Source organism: Lissotriton helveticus, chromosome 1_1 (assembly GCF_964261635.1).
Source record: "Lissotriton helveticus chromosome 1_1, aLisHel1.1, whole genome shotgun sequence".
Classification (NCBI taxonomy): Eukaryota; Metazoa; Chordata; class Amphibia; order Caudata; family Salamandridae; genus Lissotriton; species Lissotriton helveticus.
The window spans coordinates 1628547090-1628560431 of NC_136057.1; the positions used below are offsets into that span (position 1 = coordinate 1628547090).

Here is a 13342-nt window from a genome sequence, read left to right on the forward strand (position 1 = left end):
TGCATCTGCACATCCCTTACATACTTACTTCCCTATTTTATGCACAAGTGAGGGAAACTTCACCTAGCCCCTAAAGTTGAATTTTGTTAATCAAAATAATATAATAAGAACTATGAGCACGACTCCATTTTTAGTGTGCATGTATCTATTGCACAATGACAAAAATAACTTTCTCGCTAACGCTAAAAGTAACATGGAATACTCCTACTGAGTTCATGAGGATGCAGGTGGCAAAGGTGAAATACCTCTACAGGGTTGGGGCGACTGCGCGGGAATGGGCATGGTTTGTGGGGGGACGACCCGCACCACTCTTTGCAGGGGGCCCGCTAAGGGTTTGGTATGCCACTGCTAGCAATAATAAACTATCACAGTCCAAGCAGTGAAAACTTTTTTCTAGGACAACTACAGAGACATTTTGAATACCGTGTTTTGCCTGATCATTTCTAGGTTAGACTCAACCCATGCATTAGCGCACACGCTTTCATCCTGAAAGGACTTGCTCCACATGGTTTGGAACTTACAGCAGTACCTTTACCTCGTGCATTTCTTGGGCCTATGAACTTCTGCCCACTGCTCATTTCAAACTAGTAACCACTCGTATCACTGACAATCACTCACTCCAAATACTTAAGAACTTTTGCTGGCAACAAATGATTAGATGATGCGTAGTCCACTTCATTTTAAACTAGAAAACACGCGGGTTGTTCTTTTACAGACATCCAAATCAATTAAGTGACTTTCATCAGCTCTCCACAAGTATTTGTCTTTAGAGAAAATGTAATTAAAAGAAAAGATTCTATGGGTTTTAGAAACTTAGGAATGCTGACCAGATATTTGGTGGCAAAGTCAATTAAACTGTAAGTGGAACATGTAATCAAATCGATCGAGTTTGAAAAATATTCTCACTCCTAAAACTGTGCACTAAAATCACAGGAATCCTGGCTAATTCTTTTATAGATTATTGGCAATCACTTTACTTAATCCTATAAATTGAAGGGAAAGGACTGTTTCCAGTGACCAAGAATGCCGCTGTTCATTTGGCTCTAGGTCTCTAGACACAAACCTGTTTTTCTGCTGGCACGCTCTCCAAGCTTGGTCTCCTTGTTAGGGACCAAGTGATTTTTAAACGTTCTATAGATGGCTCAATATAGTTCCTAGGCAAGCACAAGTGCTCTTATAGGATATAGTGACTTTCTAGGAGCCTGGCCAAAAACATCCATCAGTTCATTAACATGATAGGGATCCAACTTCAGGTTGGATTGGCTACTAGACTGAAAGTTTGTGGTTTTGTACTTCATCACTAAAATGCTCTACCAAACAACATTCAGGCCCAGAAATTAAATTTCCTCCTTAAAACACACATCTTCTATAATCAGTGTGAATCACAGGGATGTCTAGCATGAGCCCGCCGTGCTCAGTACGGAGTCTATCCCCCAACCTATTTAGGAAGTGCAAACCGGTAAATTCGTCCGTTTGCGCTTCTTAAATACGTTTTTGGGATGCATGAAACAATTTTTCAAAATTCGTTTTTTTTTTGCATTTCCTAAAAATGCGAATGCATTTAAGGAATCGCATTTGTGCGATTCCTTAAATGCAATGCATCAATTTTTTTTAAAATGCGAATTTTGAAATAGCAAGTGCAAATTAACACGAGGTTGACCCTCGTGTTAATTTGTGAAATTGTTTAAAAAAAGCATAAAAATGCATTTTGAAAAGTGTCATGTTACAGACACACATGTCCTTAGGACATGTGTGTGTGAAACATGCACTTTAAAATACATTTCAGGGGTGCATGGGAGGGTCCTTTGGACCCCCCTCTGCACCCTTGCAATGCATCAACAAATTGCGATTTCCTAAAAAAAAGAAATGCAAAACGGCATTGATTCCTATGGGCCTCTAGGCCCATAGGAATCAATGTAATGCCATTCCTTAATTGCGATTCGCAATTAAGGAATCGCAAATTTCGAAATTTAAGAAATCCTAAAAAAATGTAGGATTTCTTGATGCATAGGATTTTGCAATTCCTAAATAGCGATTCCTTAATTTTCGCTATTTAGGAAATACAAAATCCTAGATTGATACATGTGGCCGTATATGTTTAGAAGTTCTTTCCTACCTATATTAAAATGGCTGCACAGAGATTCTCCCATAGGCTGGGTGGTGGGAGGTTCTACGTGTGAAGTAGAGTAACTAGTTCCCATTGTTACCAGTATTTAATTTGAAAAACATTAAGTGCAAGGGTCCTCCTCCGCCACCCATTGCCCCTGCCAGTGCGGACAATGGCAGTATCAACGTAACACCTAACCATCACACTCCTAAGAGTGTGACAATTCAGACTATTTCAGACCACACAAAGCTATAATAATGACGAGAGGATGAAATTATTCATTTTTCAATGCGAATTGACTTAATAAACACAGTTGTTGTTCTCATATCAAAATTAAACAGACAGCCCCACAACATGGAGGTCAGTAGAGCAGGTGCCGACAGTTAAGTGCTAGTGCTGAGCACCAGAAACCACTGGCTCAAATTAAGCACTGACATTTGCAGCAAATGCTAACTCGATCACATACTGTGCAAGGATTATGTATCAGTAGCTTTGTGGAAGAGTGCGAAATGCGAGTGGTGTTTCAATGTTTAACGAGCTTGTGCTTCTCTTTCAAACTGTACAGACACAAAAATGTATGTATTGATGACCAGGTTGCTACCGATAAAACACCATGAATTTCAGACATCATCATGAATGCCAAGACAACTCTTTTTGTTGTCAAGTGTCCCTTTTGGTTTATGAGCAGCAAATAAATAGCACAACTGAAATGTGACCCCAAGCTGTCTTGCTGTAGTGCTTTTGTAACTGGCATTTCCTTTACTCGTGATGCAAAAGTCTGAAGTAATTGCTGTGCTTTTCCGATTGTCTTCGTTACCTGCATGTAGTACATATCAGCTTTCCGCCCATTTCACAAAAAAAGTAGATGAAGCTCTCTCTGCATTTGGACTTTGGAAGAATGGGTGGCGTTAGAAGGTTTGATTCACATGAAAAGGAAAAACAATTCAGAGGATGTATTTATGGTATGTCCTCATAACATTTTCTGCAATAAAATTCCCTTTATTGTTTCAGAGTTGTTGTAAGCATTTTCAGATCGAGGGTGCATAGGTCCCACATATCAAATTCCTTAATGGTGCAGGATTAAGGATACTTGCTTTTGCCCTACCCAGAAACATCTTCACTAATATGACAAATAGGTGTTTTCTACCATAAGCCTCAGGTAAGCATGTACCGCAGACAACTGTACTGTTGACACAATATATTTGCATACTAGTAAATATATGCGTTTGAAACAATTTTCCTCAAGTGCGATTTATTTATAACCTACTTCATTTATACCAGTTAAGTAAAGCAGTCACTTTTGTGAATTACAGTTCTAGTGGTCTGCATCCTTCATCACCTTCATACACCTCTGCTGTAGGTTGAAGTGCTGGAATTCTAGGTCTTTCGGATCCATCATAAACATTTTAAAGGTTTTGGGTGCCAGATAATAAATATTTACACCCCCTTTAGTGAGGAAAATCGACAGGAACTTAACATTTTGATGCAACATTATGTGTTGTGAATACCCAGTCACGCCCTACAGTTCTGCTACCAATATCATAATATGTCAGATCCTACACTGGCTGATAACCAGAGAAATAACTAGTACTTGTAGAACAAGACTGACCCGCTGCCGAGAGAGGGACACGCGGAAAGAGCCCGGTGAGTGGAGTGGGGGAGGGGGGGGGGGGGAGATGTGTGCGCGTGTGCGTGCGTGTCTGTGTGTGCACACGTGCGTGTCTGTGTGTGTGTGTGTGTGCGTGCGCGTCCTGATCCATTGTGACTGAACACAGCATGCCGGAATCAGAGCACGTGTTCACGCGCGCAACCTGATCCGATTCCGGCATGCTGCATGTGCCTATCTCCTGTCTCCTGGGAAGCAGAGCTGGTGACTATATGTCTCACAAGCGAGACAGCGCTTTCACGCTGTAATCGCCAGGTGCGAGATCTAAAAACTTAAGATGTCCTGAACCAGTTTAGCCACAAAGCATTCTCCGCTGAGTGTGGGAATGTGGAAGAAAAGTTACAGCATTTTAATTTTTATGTGGAAGAAAACATATATAGGACAAGTATTTTAGGGCAGCAATATGCGACCCGTTGCCATATGCAAGCAGAAGTGGTTTTAGATAATAATAAAATAAAGATTGTGCTTTTTGGCAAGGCACAGTAAATCTGCTCAGCAGATTAGTGGCCATCTGAGCTTGGCCCAGGTACAGTTGCCAAATTGGTGGTGAAAATTCTGAACGTTAACATTGACCAAACCCCTTCTATGAAATCTAAGGTAGAATCTACTTGTGGAGCTAGTTATGCCACCTTGCATATCTTGAGGAAAACCTCCCCGTGGCTCCCTCCCAGATACCGAAAGACTTTAGCCCATGCCCTCAGCACTAGTCGTTTCAATTACGGGAACGCACAATTAAGGGCAGCCAACGATACCTTGTTGGCCAAACTTCAATTCGTACAAAACACAGCGGCACGATTAATCTTGAGCTTTCCCCCTCGCAAATCTGCTGCCCCACTTCTAAGGAACCTTCACTGGCTGCCCATTAGAAACCCCAAACGGATACTTAAGATATGTTGCTTGACCCAGAAGGCCTTAAAACAAGGCACTGCCTACGTACTTGCAGTCTAAACTTAACTTTTAACAGCCCTACAGAGTGTAGAGATCTTCCCTTATGGGCCCTCTAAAGATCTCACGAATCTGCACAGCTAAATACAGTAGTAGATCGTTCTGTAATCTAGCCCAATTTTACAGGAATAAACGGACTCTTCTCATCTGCTCCTGTGCGGAGCACACCAAATTTAAAAAAAGATGTTAAAAATCTGGCTTTTCAATGTTGCACTCTAACCCTGGAACAATGTGGCTTCTTTGACTGCTGAGTTAAGCGCCAAGATGCCCGTATTGGAGTGTGTCGTACGGTATAGTAAGTGCTCTGTAATGTAACATCCAGATTGAGGTATTCCTTTAGTCAGGGCCGGACTGTGAACCAAAATCTGCTCTGGTAAAGTGATCGGCTGGCCCCCCTTCTCCCCAATGGGCGGGGATGAGGTGCCGTCGAGCTCTTTGGCGGGGCCGGTTTTCGGCAGATTTTATTACAGGGCCGTTTTTTCAGCTATGCTGCAAAAACAGCCCCCAGGGGCCCGAAACCGGCCCCCACCCATGCGGCCCACCGGGGGAATTGCCCTGTGCCCACAACGACCAGTCCAAGCCTGCCCTTAGTCTGGTCCGTGCCGGTGCCAAATGCACTAGCGGTAATATGCAGTCATGGATTAGGCACCCCTGCGAGGTTTGCTTTTTACCTCTTCAGGATAAGGTAAAGGATGGCTACAAGGGATTTTTTTTTATGAACTCAGTACCTGAGGTTTAGCATATAGCATTTCAGGGTTGATTAAGCAATTAAACCCTATCGTATCCACAGGATAACTATATTATTCTTGTGTTATTCCTAAACATTCAATGAAATCAAGCTAGAGAGAAGATAAAATGGAGGTAAGCACACAGCAAGTTAATTTTCTATGAAAATTTTACTATTAAATTGATCAAACAGTACAAATCATGGGGATAAAAAGAAGAAATGAATCCAATATTGGCAGTTATGAATAGATGTACATAAAAATCAACAAATCAATTCATAACGTATCAACAATTCCATAGATAAAAGAAGACCAAGTTCACTAGTATACAGAGGTATCCTTCTAGCATTGATGCTGTGGAGATGGTGATTAGGTCGACGTTTCGGTCTTGCTTGTAGGCATCAATAAGACCATCATCAGGACTAATTTTCATGCAAAAAGCCCCTTAGAGGAAACAGAGTGAAGATAATGACTGGTCGCCACCTTCAATGTTTTCAACTGAAGAATCTGCAGTGACGAGCAATGTCACCTGTAACTGCAGTGAGAGGATTCTGTTAGAAGTCTTGACTGGATGGACAAAAATATCGTGGTATTAATCGCACGAACGAGAGTCGCCTGCTCTTGAAACTGACACTGACAGGAACAAGTGTAGAAAGCCTACAAGGGTTTATTGGGTTACCCAGATTCTTTCGTACTTTTACCTCTTCAAGCCTACTTTTAGTAACTAGATTGCGGCCATTGAGAAGGTCTGCCCAAATCGGTTGTGACTGGAAAGGAGTCTGATTGCAAATGCAAATGTTTACCCTGATTTTATGACCCTCTATGAAAGAAGCACATTTCTGAAATTCTCGTCTTGCCTTTGCAGTTTCATTGGCTTTTTTATTTTTCCCAGCAGCTCATTCTCCAAAGTTATGAAAAGACTCTTCCCTCAGAAAGGTGCCTCAGAAACTTATAGCAATTCTGAGCCATGTGTCTCTTCATAATATCCGGACCACTCCAAAGTGATCTGCCGGAGAGGATTTCAAGTAGGCATTTGATTCGCTGATGTGCACTTGGGAGATAGGAATTCACTTTACATCTTAAATGCGATCAGAGTCATGAGTAAACGATAGGATGCTGCTCTTCCTGCACCCCAGGTCTGTGCAGCCGCCCACTGCATGGACACAGCTAAATTAAACCATGACCTGGTGCAACCTTGATAGGCAACATTCTACAGCCTTCTGTGGTAAACAGGTTTCAACATTTTGCCACGGATGGCTCTTGGATCTCATACGTTTTTTTCCTCTAAAGCTTCAAACTAATTAGGATAATCTCCAGCAGAGAATCGGGTTTGGTTATTCTATAGGTCGCTTGTTAAACTTTCTTTAGGGTATTGTTAAGACTTTTAACACCTCATTGAAACTTTTCATCTTCTGTACAAGTGCTGATACTTTGGCTTGGAGTTCGCATTTTTATTTTTCCCACAGAAATTGCATTTCAGGACTGGTCGACTGGTGTTGGCATTTAAGATTTTTTCTTTGGAAGCAGAGTAGCACATGTATCTTTCAATCTCAATTGCCTAAGTCAAGTTGGATTTGGTAAGTAAATCCTTACTTGGATCTTCTATCTTTAATGAAGATGGACTTTTTTCCCCAATGCGCTTTTAAAAAAAATAAAAATATTTTTATTGAACAACATAGATCAACAAAATAGCATATGATAGGTTGACATTATACACATGAGAGGAAACGACAATCAGTCACAATATTGATCATGGTATGGTTGAGCTGAGCTGCAACAAAACAATGAACATTTCAATTAAGGCGATGTCATGTCGTCAATAGGAGAATCCCGCGGTAGAGTACAAATCTCCCCTCTGTAGGAATTCCAAGCCCCCCCATATCAGTAACCATTTCTTCGGGCAGCCCCTAGCAAGGTATACTGTCTTCTCATGAAATATGCACCAGTCCATGTGCTTTTTCCAGTCCGTTATTGTTGGCGGAGTTGTGCTATGTTCCATTTTGCCACAATGAGGCAGAGAGTGAAAATAGTGTGTATCCTTCTCCAGTATGATTGAATGTGCTCACACTTCCATATGATATGCATGAAAGTGCCTTTGCCACCGCACTGTCGCCTACATTCTCCCTGTGCCCACCCCATGCGAACAAAACAGGGCCCAGTGACATACATCCTATGTAATAGCTCCAACTGAACAAGCCTCAATCTAGCTGAGATTGCTACCTCTCGTGGAGAGGCGAGTGCCTCCTGCCATTCCTCATCATCCAGTTTGAGGTCATTTCCCTCCCACCTCTCTCTTACTGCCTGGATGGAAGTCCCAGTGTTTATCAGTTTCTTGTATGTGAGTGAGACCATTTTCTCTGGTAGATAGCCATCGAGTAATCTATCTTAGAGGGGTGTGTATTGTGGGGGAATGGACCCATTAGGAATACAGGATTGTAAGGCATTACGGACCTGAAGATACCGAAAATACTCAGTCTGCGCGATTTCGTATTTCTGTTGCATGGTGTCAAATGACATTACTTCTCCCATTGCCCATAGGTCTCTGATAGTCGAGATCCCGATAAGATCCCACTTGTCGAATCCCTTCGATTTCCAAAGACCCCAAGTGTCTCCGAGTCCCAGAGCGGTGTCGCCAGCGTCAGTTTTCGCTCCCATTCCAAACTTTTTGTTGCTGCGTGCCAGACCTGCACTGAATGTTTAGTAGGTCTGGTAAGTAGGATACGTTGCAGTCTAGAGTAGAGAGCTCGGTTATAGTTTCACCCTGGGAGGAGCCAGCAGTCCATGGAATAGCCTGGTTCGTCCATGGGGCGGTAGGTGCCATGGTTGATGGCTGCCAGGTGCGAGGCCCAGTAGTATTTTTTTTAGTCCGGGACACTAATACCACCATCATATCAGATAAGGGGGAGTTTGGCCAGCATGATTCTGGGCTTTCCTTCCTACAGCAATTCTCTCTGTAGTCCCTCTAGTTCTCTAAAGTAGCTGGATGGCACTGGATTGGTGTAGTTCTGTAGTGCGTAAAGGAAGCGAGGCAAGGACATCATTTTAAATAGCGCTGCCCTACACAGCAAGGAGAGCGGAAGCGCCTTCCAGGCGGTTTCAGTATTTGCAGGGGCAGTTGCAGGTTATTAGCGTAGCGGAGGTGTGGGTTCGATGTCACAAATACCCCCAGGTATCTAAAACCGGTCATGGTGAGTTGTATAGGGAAGTCTTAGGGTACCCTCGGGGGGGGGGGTCACTTTGGAGAATGGACTTATTCCAGTTTATGGAATATCCAGAGAATCTGCCAAAACTTGCGAATATGTCACACACCGCTATCAGTGATGCTCGGGGGGAGGTGAGGAATAGAAGGATATCATCAGCGTATAGCGAAATGCAGTCCTCTCATGATTCCGCCCATCGTAGGCCACGTCTGACTGGATCCCTCCGAATCCAAGCAGCAAGTGGCTCCAATGCAAGAGGAAATAGGAGGGGGGGGGGCGACAGTGGGCAACCCTAACGGGTTCCCCGACCTAGTTCAAACACCTCTGGCTTCTTGTTGTTCATTACAACTTGCACCAGGGGCTCGGAGAATAAAAGTCCAATCCAACCGATGAATTCAGGTCCAAAACCCAGCTACACCAAAATTGCAAAAGGGTAGGGCCATTCAATAATATCAAATGCCATTGATGCATCTAGGGAAACTATGACCGCCGGCTCTTGTATCGTTGCTAGTCTCTCCATTACCCCATGTACCCTCTGGAGATTCAACACAGTATTAATCTGGGGCATGAAGCCTGACTGGTCGGGGTGCACAATGCCACTAATAACTTTGATCAGACGGTTAGCCAGGAGCTTAGCAAGGATTTTGAGTTTTGCATTAAGGAGAGAGATAGGCCTATATAAAGCGCAGTTTGTCTTGGGTTAACCCTCCTTGTGAATGGTGATGTGTGGCTATTCTCTGGTCTAGGGGAAGCCTTCCCTGCTCTTTACGGTCTGTGAACATAGTTTGCAGATATGGGGCTAGTATAAAAAGCTCGATTGGTAGGCCATTGGGGCCGAGCGCCTTACCCGAACTGAGGCATCTGACTGCCAATGCGATTTCGTCATTTGTAAAGTCACTTTCCAAGAGGTTTCTGTCCTGATCTTACAGGACCAGAAGGGCAATGTCTCTAAGGAGGGATTGTGAGTCTGCTTCTGTGTAGGAAGTGTGCGTGCGGTAAATGTCGCTAAAGTGGTCTGCAAATGTGTCGACAATTGCTTGTGGGTCCGTTATGGATTGCCAGTCTCCATCCCTCAACTCTGGCACCAGGCGGACGCTAGTTCCTGCTTGTCCAGCCGCGCTATACATTTCCCCGCCTTATCTCCCAGGTCGTACACCCTACTCACCTGTTCTCTCCCCATGGATTTGGCTCCGTCAGTTGCTATGGCCTTATATTCATCACTTTTGAGCTGCAGAGTATGGCGCTTTTCTTGCGTAACTTCCTCTCCCAGTTCAAGGACTGCCTCTTCTATTTCAACTAGGTCTTTCAATTAGCCTTTTTGAGCGCCAGTTATCAGAGGGGGCGCTTGTCCTGTATGACAACTTTAAAGGCTTCCCACAATGTTTGGGGGGTGAGGGGGGGGGGGGGGCGAGTCTACTGTGCCCTTGCTGTCCTGAAAATAATGATCTATTGCCTGAAGCAGGGCCTTACTTACTTTGGGGTAGCGAAGATTCCATGGATTATTGGGAGCCACTCTGCCTGCCCCACTCCGCCCTAGCGTAAGATGAGCCCATAGCGGGGAATGATCGGAGATGCCTCTTGCCATGTGCCTAACCTCATTGATGTGTGTGATCTGGGAGGCTGGGACAATCGGGTAGTCTATACGAGAAAGGCTATTGTGTGCCCCAGAATAAAACATGTGTTGGATAGAGTCCGGGTGGTATGTTCTCCATGCGTCAGCGACGCCCAGAGCCTCCCGGAAATCAGGTAGCCATCTTGTTGATGCACCAATGTCTCGAGGGAAATGTCTGGCCAGTGTCCCGGAGACTACTGCGTTAAAGTCCCCCCCCCCCGCACCCATCAACATCATCAGTAGCCCCTCTGGAAGAGAGCAGCATGCCATGTCTCAAGAGTTGTGCCTTCATCAGTTCTTTGCAAGCTCATTCAGCCAGCAGCTGTGTTCGAAATCCGGTACCTTTAGCAGTCTCGGAGTCCAGCAAACGGTCGCCAGGCAGGGATGTTGCCCCGCTTCCGTGGGGGGGGGGGGGTGGTCGGTCCATGGTACCTCGCCAATAGGGTCTTTCTGGTGTCTGAGAGGGAGTTATGGTTTCCAGCTCCTCGACAAACCTTCCAGCCATTGCGCTGGAGCCTTGGGAATGTCAAAGAACCAGGCCCTCTCCTCATTCTCCACCCGGAGTCAAGCCAGAAAAAACATGGCGTATTTCACCCCTTTATCACGTAGTGACTTTTTAAAGGCCAGAAAGGATCTGCGCTTCCTCTCAACTGTTTGTGTAAAATCATGGAAAAAGGACATTTCGGCGTTCGAGCCAGAGCGGGAAGCTCACTCTGGCGTTTGGCAAAATCACGTCTCTGATGCGGAAGTTCAGTACCCGAGCGAGCAGCGGTCGTGGGGGGAGCCCTGGGTTTTGGGCACCCCCCAGGGACTATGTGCCCTCTCAATCATAAAGAATTTTGACAGGCCCTTCGGCTGCAGGTGTTTAAGCAGGAGTTCAACAGGTCTGGTGCTTCTCCCTCTGTCCGTTCCAGCATCCGCAGGATTCTTACGTTAATACGGCGTGATCGGCCTTCGTAGTCATCCAGCTTACTTTCCGCTAGTTTCCTGAAGTTCTGAAGCTCTCAGACTTCACTCTGAAGTTGTGAAGTGTCCTCCACCAGGCTCTCTATTTTGACCTCTAGTTGTTTGACCTTTTCGGTGATTTTATGAAGATCCGCCCTGATGAGTGTCACCTCCGCGGAGATCGTGTCCATTCTTTGCTCCAGGTATGCTGTGTCTGGGTTGCCGCAGTAAGGCCTCAAGACCACTGCAGGCTGAATCATGTGCCTGTTAGATGAATGGCGTATGGGGGATGAAAAAGTATGTGGCAGCCGAGTGGACAATTCTATAGAGGGTTTACAGGATAATCAGGCCCCTCCTAATGCAGAGTGATGTAGGCCTGATGGAGCCCACGTCTCAGCAGCGATCAGTCTACTCACCTCAATAGAGATAGTGTCATTGTCCCTCCAGGGAGGGGGGGGCGGGGGGGGGGAGGGGGTGGGGGTTCAGGGTCCCTATCGCACCGCTCCTACACCCGGAACCAGGATAGTCTGTGCGAAGCGCAAGTGGATCGTTCCCAGGGGCCGTGGCTCAGCGCCCGGTGCCAGGGCGTGTGGTACGTATGGCTTCCTCCCACTGGCTTTACCCGGCAAAGTGTTGAGCACTCCTCCGTGATGTCTTCTGAGGCCACTCACTGGGTTTTCCTAAGCAGCCACTGCAACAGGCCAACGTCAGCCTTAGTTCAGCTTCCGGCTGTGAGTGAGATGCCTATGGCCTTACTACGTTACGGCGGCGGCAGCTAGGGGCACTTCACCGCCCAGTCGCACTCTTAGTTTAGGCCTCAGAACTTAGCTTGTGAGAACTCTGGCTCCCGGTCGATTTGGGCTGCGATTTTGGTGTCGGTAGAATCAGCAGACACTCTTCTGTCTTTTGACAAATGTAGGGACCGGATCTCTGTAGCGGATTAACGGGGATGGGAGAGGTAAGACGGAGCTACTCTATCAGGCGGCTATTGCACTACGCTGCGTAGCCACGCTGCCCAATGTGCTTTTTGACTGAGATTTTTAATTAGAATAAAAAAAAAAAAATAATAAATCCATTAAAAAAAGATTATATAAAACCCTAAAAAACAGTTACTGCAATAAGGTCAAGTGTAATTATAAGACAATACACTTCCTCCATAAAGGTCATTCGCATAGAGCACATTTCACCACATCAATGAACAGGATGAATTAATGGCAGGCCACGCCTCTACAAGTCATGTGCCAGTGAGACTTCTCTCCTGGCTATAACAATTTACCAGTGCTTACTTTGTGCAAAATGTAAGTGCAAATGCCCTCGTGAGGAGGCCACTAGAGCTTGCTCCATCCACAGATCCTGCCAGCACTGCCAATAACCGTATCATCACAACTACTACACACCACACTCCTACAAGTGGGGAAACCCAGTCTATTCCACAACCTAAAGTTATAAAAATAGCTTCAGCTGTAGATATTGGTCATTTTGAATGTATGTTTGATCATTAAACTACTGCTGTGCTCATCTCTAAATAATAAAAATAAGGCCACCATGTGGCAGGCAGGCTGTCATAAGTGGGAGTGTTGACAATTAAGTGCTGGTGCTGAGCCCCAGGGGGATGGAGGCGTGTCGACTTTCCAATAGTGAAAATTGCAATAGGTTTCCAAGTATTATGATCTTAGGTGGAGGGAAAAACTTTTAAGATACCGTAGATATATTGAGGATTTGTCCTTGGATGCCGAAGAGATTAATGCAATTCAACAATGTCATTACAGAAAACAGCATCATGCAGCCAGCTCTGGAGTTTAGGTGAGGCGCCTTTCAGCCACATGATATTTTAACCCCTTGTGTGCAAAGAACGTAATGGTTACATCCTAAGCAGCGGTGTTACTGTGCAGAAGATGTAACCATTATGTCTTGGCACTGGCCCAAGGGGAAGGCAATGGTGCTCCCTCCATGGCGGCCCACCTACATGCCCTCCACTTAGGATGGCAGTGGAAGCACTTTTGCTGCCACCCCGAAACCCCCTCGACCTTGGCAATCGGATGACGTCAGCGAGCTGACATCATCATAGGCTACCGGGGATGCGCTGGAAGCCATTTGCTTCCAGCGCGTCCAGAGAGGGCACGATTGAGGTAAGCCCTACTC

The 13342-nt window shown here is 45.3% G+C and overlaps 1 protein-coding gene across 1 annotated transcript in view; it reads right to left on the reverse strand.

Annotated features, from left to right (window-relative positions):
• Positions 1-13342, reverse strand: part of LOC144764805 (uncharacterized) — a 581674-nt gene that overhangs the window by 441635 nt on the left and 126697 nt on the right. The window lies entirely within an intron of this gene.